The sequence below is a fragment of the Setaria italica genome, chromosome IX, assembly GCF_000263155.2.
Source record: "Setaria italica strain Yugu1 chromosome IX, Setaria_italica_v2.0, whole genome shotgun sequence".
Classification (NCBI taxonomy): Eukaryota; Viridiplantae; Streptophyta; class Magnoliopsida; order Poales; family Poaceae; genus Setaria; species Setaria italica.
This window is the reverse complement of record NC_028458.1, coordinates 7,623,656-7,635,485: the sequence shown is the minus strand read 5'-3', so window position 1 is coordinate 7,635,485 and position 11,830 is coordinate 7,623,656.

Here is an 11,830-nt window from a genome sequence, read left to right as displayed (position 1 = left end):
GGGGGATGTTGCATGGCGTGCGGGCGCCTCGGTGCAGGCCTTTCTTCGCTGCTACTTCTGGAAGCGTGGGTCGTTGGGGCGTTTAGTTTCCTTTGGGAGTGGCAAAATTGCCATTTTGCTACAAATGCGCAACTGTAGCATTTCGTTTGTATTTGTGAATTATTGTTCAAATATTGACTAATTAGGCTCAAAAGATTCGTCTCGCAAAGTACAACAAAACTGTGCAATTAGTTTTTGATTTCGTTTACATTTAGTACTCCATGCATGCACCGTAAGTTTGATGTGATGGGGAATCTTCTTTTTGCATAATGTCAAAGTTGAGAGTTTGGAAGTAACTAAACATGGCCTGGGTTCGCATGATGAGCGGAGGAGGATGTGGCCGGTCGGGTTTCGCGCTTTCACTAAGCGGGCATTCCATGGATAAAGTTTGGAATTTCATTTGCTTATAAGGTTTTCGTTTGGAAATGGCAAGTTTTAAGCTGGTTATTAAAAAAGATAGGAGCATTATAGTCTAAAAAATTCGAAACCTTTCAGATTTTCGCGCATCTGTGCATCGCTGGAGAAGAACTTATCAACTTTCAAAATAAGGCATTCATTTTGCAAAAACATATACCTTTGTAACCATGTAACTTGGAAATTTTCGATGGGTATTTATTTTGTGAATTTTCTAGTGGTGAATTCAAGGTTGTTTATTACTCGTAATCAAGGCGTGCCTTGATGCGCAAACAGATAATGCTACTATTTATAAAGAGAAAAATGATAAATCCAACCAGGACAACAAGAAAATATTTATCCAATTCGTTTTAAACAAACTCCACGATAATACATTGTTTATCTAATGACTAGGCTTGATGGCTTCTTTTCAAAACCGTGGCGTGCCTTGCTCACAAGTTCATTGCTAGTCAATGGAATGGGAATCACCTGTTCATTGTTGTGGACAGCTCTATCTTGTTTCGTCTCGTCATTGGCCTTAGACGGCACTGCTCATGCCTTGGACAAGTGGACGGAATATGTCCATTTGTCATCGGTTCGTTCGGCAACCATTGGCAAGTATTTCCTTGGCAACTATGACTTGATGCTTTCAATAGTCACCTCCAATTGATTGCAAAGAGTATACTACAGTGAAAGGACGAAATGAATACCGTTGTGGCATTGTCTAGCCTATTGCAACATAAACATTCTAAAATGGCACTTCCTAGAAAAAAACAGAAGATATTGCAAAGGGGATGGAACAATTACTCTCTTTTTTTTTTCTCACACATATTTTCACAAACTATTTGTTGTTTTCTAGATCAAAAAACAAATTGCTATTTTCTCCCTGTCGTATCCATTTTTGTTTGGATCAATTAACCGGGTCTACATATCAGTGACTCCCAACTACGAACCTCTTTCTAGTATACTACTCCCTCCGTTTATACTTATAAGTCGTACGCACATATCAAAATTTAAACTTTGCTATCTTTGACCAATAAATCAATAATTTTTTATTTTTATGCTGTGAACTTGGTTGGATTTGTAATCAAATGTATTTTCCAATAATTAGAAATTTATAACCATAAATAATAAGATAAATTAATGATGAAAATATAATTTGAAAGACCATGTCATATCACATAAATATAAACGGATGGAGTATGTAAATGTCTCGGGAACAACATTGTACGCGGCAAGTGAAGCAAAGCCCTAGAACTACTCGGAAGGCGCAGCCAGTGTCCGCCGTTGGGTCGCAGAAGATCAGTGCCACGCCTCTTTTCGCTCCCCCTGGCTGGCAACCCCTGCCCTCACCCGATCTGATCTGATCTCGTTCGCGGCCGTTGATTCGTGTGCGCGGATCGGAGCACGCATTGGGCGACGGCGAAACGGTGGTGGCGCGCCCACTATTGGGAGCCGCAACCGTATCCCCATCTCGCCCCGCCCCGATATATACCCTCCTCACGTGAAGGCCCCTGCTCCCACACCTCCTCACCCTTTCTGCCGAGCAGCATTTGCAGAGGTCGCAGCCCCAGACATTCATCTCTTGTTCCAAGCCATCTGCATGTGTGTGTTGTGGGCTTGTTGTGGCAGCGCGCATTGCGTTGGCAGCTTGGCGTGGCTGGACCATGCCGTCGGAGCCAGTAAAACTTTGGAGGGGTTCAAAAATTGCGCACAGGGTGTTCCTCTGTCGATCTCCAGTGGTTTTGAGTTTTTCAAACTTCTGGTGTCTGGCGTACTGGCTACTGCAGCTGGTGAGCTGTAGCGTGGTTTACTGGTTTGAGAGGCCTGAAAAGGTGAGAAGTACCTGCGGGCACAATGGATCCAATAATACAAGTTGGAAGCACCACTGAACCTATCAAACGTCACACACCCAAAAAAAAAACTTACGAAATATTTTACGGGAAATGAAAATTACCCTAACCTAAACAACTCCCGGGCGTCAAAACTTTCGGACACCCCGTTGATTTTTCCAGCAGGGCGTGGGCGTCGTGGCAACTGGGCGTATCCAATTCCGTGCCCGCGCGCATCATTCCGTGCCGACTCAGCTGCCGAACCATCCGCGGCGACGTGGAGCCTGGCAGATCCATTTGGCCGCTCCTCTACTAGTGAGCTCCTGTAGTAGGGGTATTTTTTACCACCGTGTTCATGGTCTCGAGTCGTCCAAGGACGCGAAAAAAACGTACCAGACGACACCGGCAGGGCTGCACTTTCGACTTTCGTGCGGTCGTTTGCGGACCTGGCCGGGGTGCCGATCGGACATCGGAGAGCAACGGGACGCGAAATTTTATTCAGGCGGCGACGGCGACAGGGTTTGGTTCCGGTCGGTTCGCCGATCCGTGTCTCCTCGCCAAAAGCCGGGGGTTTTCCTTCCCATCCGAGGGCGCGGAGCCATGCGGGGATCGATTAGGATACTCCATCCACCGTCTCGATCGGTCGTCGCCGCCCTCGATCTGATCAGGACCGGCCGACCGATCACTACGTCTGATCTGCCGATCAATCGATCGACGCTGCGTTGCACTACCTCTCGCCGCTCCCCGTCACGTTGCCCGTCCCTGACCTTGACTATAGGGAAGAATTAGCTAGGATTAACGGGAGCCATCGCCTGTCCTTGTCGCTGCCGTGGTTCGCGATTTACCGAACGATACGCAACTGGCGGCATGGTTTATCTGCACGTCGAGATCTGATACACCGGGGCGAGATTGCAGCCAGATACGGGGGTCGCGTCACGCTGTCACTCGTGTGTGTCTGTGTGAGTGTGGTCTCTGTGGTGTGCGTGGTGCGCGCTGGCCGCCGTGCAGATCGAGCAGGGAGAGCCCATGCTCAGTCAGGACTCAGAAGCGAGCAAACGCCCTAGCTTTTGATGCCTTTCCTCCCGTCGATCGCTCCAGTGCTCTCTGCTCTGCGTGCTTTGTGTACCTGTACCGTACGTACGCGCCTGTGCTCTCGGCCTCTCGCCCCTCGCTTTCTTGTTTCTATTCCCTTGGGAACTTCGCTTTACCCCTGGCTTTTGCACCCATCATGCATCTTCGTTCGTAGCAGGAGTACTAGTGTGGCTAGGGCTACTCTCTGCGTGCGCTGCCACCGTCTTTGATGAAAGGTGAAAGACGTTACAAAGGTATGCAACCCGTACTGGGTCGTAACTCGTAGCCATGTTTAGGGTGATATTTCACGTACTTTTTTTTCCCTTTGGCCGCAAGGACGACGTGCATGTGAGCCTCTCTGCCTTCCGCCTACTGCTCTGAACTGTACCAATACATTCGGTGCCCTTTTATTTTATTTCATCCAGATTATTCTGGCCTGCTATATTTTATTTGTGCGTTCAGAGTCACAGGCCTGGAGACCTGTCATGATGGAACACGTAGGAAATGCATTATATCTAGGGCTTGTGGTAACAATTTCTCCAACAAGCAACAAGGGCTTAATAGGGGCAGACAGATAAAAAGCTGCCGGAATCTCTTATCTAAACAGGGGCACCCAAGGTGATTTTTCTTGGCCCCGCGCTCTCGTCGCTGTTGCGCTACGTAACGCGGGCAGGAGCCAAGCGAAGCTTTCTCTTCTTTCTTTTTTTTTCCTTCTCTCGTCGTCGGAATCAGGAGGGGGTTGGCAAAGTGACGTCTTGTCCGGTCGGAGTGAGTGTTGGTCGCACAAACCACAAAAACCCCTCATCCGTGAGGTCCCGTCCAGCTTTTTACGGCCACCCTGATGAGGCCGCCGAAGCGCCCGGCGCACCGAGATGACCGGGCGGGGCGCATGATCTCGATCGATCGATAGGTAGATCGGGGGTGCACCGTCGGTGAGGTAGCTAGTGCGCGCGAGCCTTGTATGGAATTTGGGGTATCCGGCCAAGCAAGACGGGAGGATAGTGCAGCGGTGTCTCTGCCGGTTGGGGGCAAGCATAATGACGCGGCGGGCATGGCGTGCCGAGTCACCGATCACGTTGCTGTCCCCCCGGGGCGTCTGATTGGAGAGAGCGGGGCTCGTCACAGGGCTAGTTTCTACCGCGTCGCGCAGCGCATTTTCAATCACTGGTGACGCCTGATTGCTTTTGCTCCCGTGGTGGGCCGGGCGGTAGCCAACTAGCGGCAAGTGACCGGAACAGTGCGCGCGAGGAGACATCTCGTTCCGAGCTACTCGCACGTATCAGCAGTCAAGTACCAGTTGTCTGCACAAACAGATCGAGCCATCTGGTAGGGATCGGTGATGCGATCTTTGTTGACGGCTACAACTTGGGCAGTTGGGCTACAGCCAGTAGCACGGCCGAACTGCCGGCCGCCCCGCCGTGCCAACTCGCCAACCGCCGGCCGGGTGGATTGCCAGAGAAACCACGGAAACCCGCCGCGGGGGTACGGGCGGCTCCCGTCCCGGACCATCGCCCCGCGGCAGCGCGCACGCGCGGCGACCCCCGTGGCGAGGGAGCGCACGGCGCGTACGTGCGCGCCCACCCGACTCCCCCGGAGCGTAGCCGTACAATAATATTTGCGCCTGCCCGACCATGTGAGCCTGGTCGCACGCGTAGCCGTAGCCCCGCGCTCGGGCGATCGGCGCGGAACATGCGTCCGTGGCCAAATCTGAGGCCGGCGCGGCCCGTTCCTATCGCTATCGCGTAGCTTTGGCTTGGCTTTGCCGAGCTGTACGCGGCCGTGCTGAGCTGTAGCGGTTGACGGGTTGGTGCGCGCGTGAGCGAGCGACGGGGGGCGAGAGCTTGTGACTGTGATCTGATCCACCATCTCGGCGGGCCGGCACGGGCGTCCGTGCCGATGGGGATCGGGAGGTGGACACGGTTCCATGTGCTGGCGTGGCCGGCCAGGTACAGGCAGCCGCAGCTCGACCGATCTCACCGGCCGGGGAGTGGGGACGGGTGCCGACCGACCGCCCGGCCGGCTCCTCCGCACAAGAAAGATAGCGTGGACTGGTGCGTCGCAATGCAATCCCAGGTCCACCGCCACTACAGGGATCCAGTCATCCAGACAAGATAAGTAGCAATTAGCACAACAGCACCACGCATGACCTATCGTAAACTTGATTACCAGCTAATGGGGATTCGTACACTCACAGTAGGAGTCGGTAGAGATTCTCAGATCTGGGCCGTCTAACCAGTGCGGGCGAAAACAACATCGGGTTGTTGAAAACTGGAGGGATCGTGGTTGCCAAACTCTGTAGACCTACGGATTTCATGTTATGTGGCTAATGCTAAGAGTTTTACACGGGCAAGAATTGTTCGTGAGTTTGGTTCGGATCTATACTTGTACATCAAGAATATCTCTAAGCTTTATCTCTAGACTAATCAAACCAATCTCTGATACAACTCCTAGTGCTATCTGTTACATGAGATATCATCTATTCTAACAGCCTTCCTCAATCTAAACTTCTTTTCTTCTTGAGGTTTAAATTACCTTTGAAGTCTTCTAGCTTTCCAACAGATAGCAGATAGCACTTTAGTGAAGCCATTAGCAATCTGCTCGTTGGTGGATATGAGCCGAACATGCAACTGTCTCTGCTACTCGTTCTCTTACAAAGTGGAAGTCAATTTCTATGTATTTTGTCCGTGCATGAAAGACGGGATTTGCTGATAAATAAGTAGCCTCTAAATTGTCACACCACAAGATCGGCGGCGATTGTTCCAAAGTAAAACCCAATTCTTTTAACAGAGGTTCCAACCAAATCACTTCAGCTGTAGCATTTACCATGATTTGTATTCTGCCTCTGTACTAGAACGTGATATTGTAGCTTGTTTCCTAGCACTTCAAGAAACAAGATTATGACCAAAGAAAATAGCAAAGCCATCGGTAGATCTTCGATCATCAACACTGCCAGCCCAATCAGCATTAGAGAAGGCGTAGTAAGGAACTTGACTTTTGAAGTGTTAACCCAACATCCAAAGTATGCTTTACATACCGAAGAATTCTTTTGATAGCAGTCTAATGAACATTAGTGGGAGCATGTAGGAATTGGCATACCTTGTTGACTGAAAACGCCAAGTTTGGCCTAGTGAGCGTGAGATACCGAAGACCGCCTACTATACTCCTGTACCGAGTGCTATCCTCAGAACCCAACAATACTCCATCATGATTTGATAACTTTCCTGATGTTGATAAGGGTGTTGACGACGGCTTGCAATTTGTCATCCCAACACGAGCAAGAATCTCCCGTGCATAGTTCTCTTGTGACAACAACAAACCATTGCTATCACATTGGACTTCCACACCCAAGAAATAGTGTAGATCACCTAAATATTTTAAGGCAAAGTCCTTGCGCAAATCCATCAGTAGGGCTGAAACTGCTTCACTAGATCACTAGAAGAGCTTGTAACAATAATATCATCAACATAAATAAGCATATAGATTGTGAAATTTGACTTTTGATAAATAAATAGAGAGGTATCTGATTTGGAAGTATTGAACCTAAGATCAATAAGATTAGGATTTAACTTAGCATACCACGCTCTCGGAGCTTGCTTTAATCCATAGACAGCTTTATTAAGCTTACACACAAGGTGTGGAGCATCTGTACTCACAAACCCTGATGGTTCTCATATAAACCTTCTCTTCCAGAACGCCATGTAAGAACGCATTCTGAACATCTAATTATCTTAGACACCATCCAACAATAGAAAGTACAAGCCGGATTGTAGCAATTTTAACCACATGACTCAAGGTGTGCTCATAATCAATCCCATACCGTTGTCGAAAACCTTTGGCTACCAAGCGATCTTTGTATCTATCTATTGTACCATCTGTTTTCCTCTTGATTTTGTTGACCCATTTGCAATCAATTAGGTTTGTACCTCCTTTCTCCTCCACAAGATGCCATGTTTGATTTCTAAGCAGCGTTGCATAGCTTTTCTCCAATTTGGATCATTTAGTGCCTCCTGTAAATGTGTTGGTTCTTCTGTTGGACAAACATCGCACCATCTTACAATACCATCAGTATGTACTCGAGGTTTAACGATACCACTTTGAAGCTTGGTGCGACACCTTGGCGGAGAGCTTTCAACTTGCAAAGCTGGTTCTTCCATAGTAGATACCAAGTTGGATGCAGAAGATCCGCCGCCTGGAGTCATTAGAGGAGAAACACGCACCGGTGGTGGACTGCGAACCTCCTGATTGGAGGATTTGGGTGCGGGAGGTGCTGTTGCGCCGTGCGTCAGGACGCTTGTGGTGGCTGTCCACGTGGAGGACATGGGCGTGGGCGGCACTGTGGCTGTTCCCCCACGTTCCGCGCTCCGATCGGCGCCAGACGTAGGAGAGGCGGATGCTGTCTGCACTAGCGGATCAGCACCGGATCCCGTGTTGGATTCTTCTGCAGCTACCGGCGGATCTGCATTGGATCAGACACCGAGATCTTTTGCGCTCGGGCTAGCCACCGGATCAGCATTAGTATTTCCTGCAGTAGCACCTGTGTTGTGTTCCAATTCTTCTGATGTTTGTTCCTATGTATCATCAATATCTCCAGGACAATTAGTAATAAAAGGATTACCAATATTTACACTCCTGGATTAAGAAAATAGCTGGGTAAAAGAATAATTTCTTTCTTTAATTGAGCTCCTACATTGGGTGTAAGATGAGCAAAGGGAAAGTGATTTTCATCGAAGACTGCATCCCTTGAAATGTAAAGGCACCCAGTAGCTATATCCAGGCACTTGAAACCTTTGTGCATCGAACTGTACCTAAGAAAAGCGCAACGAGTGGAGTGGAAGGCAAGCTTTCAAGAATTGTAAGACCCAAAATTGGACCAGCAGGAGCAGCCAAAGATTCGTAGAGAGTTATAATCTAGTTTTTTATGAAGCAGGCGTTCTATAGGAGTTTCAAAGTCAATAACCTTGTTAGGAAGAAGATTGATAAGATAGGTGGTAGCAAGAAATGCTTGATCCCAATATTTTAAAGGCATAAATGCATTTGCAATGAGAGAACGGCCTACTTCAACAATGTGTCTATGTTTTCTTTCTGCAGCACCGTTTTGTTGGTGTGCATGAGGATAGGAAACTCGATGGGATATTCCTATCTTTTGGAAGAAAGAATTTATTTCATACTCCCCTCCCAATCAGATTGCATGTATAAGATTTTTTTGCTGAATTTTCTCTCTACTAGTTGCTGAAAATTTTGAAAGACTTGGAGAACATCAGATTTTTTTTTCTTCAAAAGATAGATCTAAGTATACTTACTGTAATCATGTATGGTATGAAGCTCATATAGTATATGTGCCGACATCAGAAAAAATTAATTCAAGAGGAACACTTGATATATTATTCCAACGAGAGTAAGGAAGCTGATGGCTCTTGACCAATTGACATGAATCACACACCAAATCTAAACTTTTCTCACTATGGCAAGGAAGATTATTTAAACTAATCACACGATCCATAATAGGAGAGGCTGGGTAACCTACCCTACTGTGCCATCTAAAAGTAGATGGTTTATTGACTCCATAGACTTATTTATTGGAACCTCCTTGATGAGATCCTAGGGGATAGAGGACGCCTTGACATCTACCTTGATGGAGAGTTTTCTTCATTTCTTGATCCTTGATAAGAAAGAAGTTGGGCTGAAATTCTAGGAAGGCCTTATTATGAAGGGCTAGCTTATAAATAGAAATAAGATTTTTGCTAGCACTAGGAACATGTAAAATATTTTAAATATTTTTCAGGTGAAGATCTTTATTAGGGGTATATAAAGTTATATGTCCAGTATTACTAATTTTCATACCTGATCCATTGGCGGTGTGAACGTGATCCCGTCCTGTGTACTTGTCACGAATAGTTAATTTGTTAAGCTCACTCGTAACATGGTCAGTAGCGCCGGTATCTGCATACCAATTTGTGTCATAGCCATATCTAGTGTGTGCATCCTCAGCAGTCTTCTGATTTGGCTGTTCTTCATCTTTATCATATCTATACCAACATCTGGAAGCCTCATGTCCAACCTTCTTATAGATCTGGCACACCGGCTTCTTGAGCTTGGAGGAATTTCCATTGTTGCTGTTGTTGCTGGTGTTGTTGCGGCCTTGATTTTCACATCCACGACTATTGTTTCCACGACCACGATAGTGAAGCGTTCCCACATAAGTAGAGACTAAATGTGATCCAATTATCAGTCCCAGGAGGCTGATAACACATTTATTCAATAGATAGTTCAGAAACCGTACAACTCCCGAAGGAGCGGGCGGGCAAGCCACACCCAAAGCAAGACTAAAGCGATAACAATACAAATCCAAGTTGCAGTCCAGTCGGACTCCGGGCTGCAATCGGAACTATGCGTCAGCGGAAGCATCCTGCAAAAGGGCCAACACCGCAGGCAGTGTTGGGTGCAGACGCAACCTCCTACTCGAAGTCCTCGGCGATGAAGTCCGGATCCTCCTCTGAAGCAACAACACAAGGGTGAGTACAAAAGTACTCAGCAAGTCCAACCCCATCCACGGAGGGGGATACAACAAGAATATGCATATGAATCAACAATGATATAGCTAAGGTTTATTTGCAATAAAGCTGAATTTTTGACATATGCAGGGTTTCATTTTAAAGAATCTTCATAAAACATTTTCTTAATAAACAATATACCAATTGGGGTTGATCCTACACAAAGGACCCAAGTTTTATCGCTACCGGACTCCCCGTCCGCCGTAGCGCACGGCACAACTGCCTGACACTTCCAAATCCCCCCCCCACACACCGTAAATACCCGTCATCCCCCAAAAGCTAGTTGTGTGACCGAGCCGTAACTCGTCCAATGCCGTGGACACGGCTACCCGGATAGGTTTTAACTCTGCAGAGGTTGTACACTTTTCCCACCACTAGGGTACCGTATCACGATCACCTTAGTGACGGTACGGATCATAACAAAACCATTACCCACCTTAGCCAACACTGACTAGTTAACACGGAAGCACCCAAGGGGTTAGCAACCCATCCACGGGGCCGAAACCGGGACCTAAGTCACCAAGAGCTTAGTCCTTTTCCAAGGGCTCCCGTTGCTCACCAGCACACCTGAAGCCTAGCAGTTTAGCTAGTGGGGTTTATGCTAAGCCGTTGCCCATACAACGGTCGAGTGGTTGTACGATGATGGAATTAGGCAAGATGACACATCAACTCGGTCCTTAGCCATGACAAGATGGATATCTTCCAACTCTGCTCAACCACTAAGATACGAGCCCAACAACCCGTCATCCCACACAAGAAACGCCCATCTATCTCATCCACCACGTCTCTTTACACCCGAAAAACCCAACTCCTCCGTTGAACATACTCACACATTTATTTTCCGAATAAACAGATGTAATTATGATTGAATTTGGATAATGAGTTCCTAAGCATTCTAGCAGTATTTATCATCTAAACAGAGCAACTCATATTTAGAGATAAATATGGGACAACAAGGAATAATCATAACAATCAAGGGGTGGCTATCCAACCATGTCTTGCGATAAAACAATATGCATTTTATAAAACAGGTCAATAGGTTGTGTCTGAAAAACTGGGTATTAAATATGCATCAAAGGGTGAGATTGGACTTGCCGTTCTCAAAGCCTTCCGGGAGCTCCTGCTCGCGGTACTGGTCCTCGGGCTTGGGCTCGCGGTCGAACTCCTCCTCGCGCTCCTCCTCGGGTACTCCGCGATCTACGGCACACACAAATGAGCACACAATAAATAAAAAGGAAAAAGATTTTACCCGTTGAGCTCCGAACAGGAAATGTGAACGTAAAATAGATAGGAAGGGTATTTTTATGAACTTTGGATATGCCTCGGCGGAAACATATGAGAGGAGGTCGTGGTCGAATTTGGGATCGATTGGAGGAAGTTTGGCACATGAAATGATGGGTTAAAGGAGTATTAGGGGCTTTAAAAATGAGGTTTAGGATGGAATTGTGAAAACCGAGGACCTAATTGTAAATATGCTGAAAGGTGGGAGGACTTGTTCGCGAATAAGGAAAACTTGAGGGTTAGATCGAGAGAGGAGGGACTTTATCCTCTTCTTCCTCCTTGGGCCATAACAGGGAATGGGGGGGGGGGGGGGACCGGGGGGGGGGCCGCCGGGCTTGCTCGCCGGCGGCGTGGCCCAAAAGTGGGGAAAGGAGAGGGTGGGGTTGGGGGGCCCTTTTGGCCCCCCCCTTGGCCGGCAAACTGTGGGGAAAAGGGGGCCCCCCGCGGTCCAGGAGGGTGCGGGGGCGAATAAAGGCGGCGGTAAAACTACCTACAGTGGTTTTGGTGCCCAAAGTCGGGCCTATGCCCTATTTTTGGCCCGCAAAGGGGAGGGCGGGGGGGATGGTAGGGGGCGGGAAATTTTCCGGCGGTGGGCTTGGGAGGCGATTTTTCTCCATGATTGTGTGGCCCCGTGGGTAACAATGAAGCACAGGGGGCAAGGAC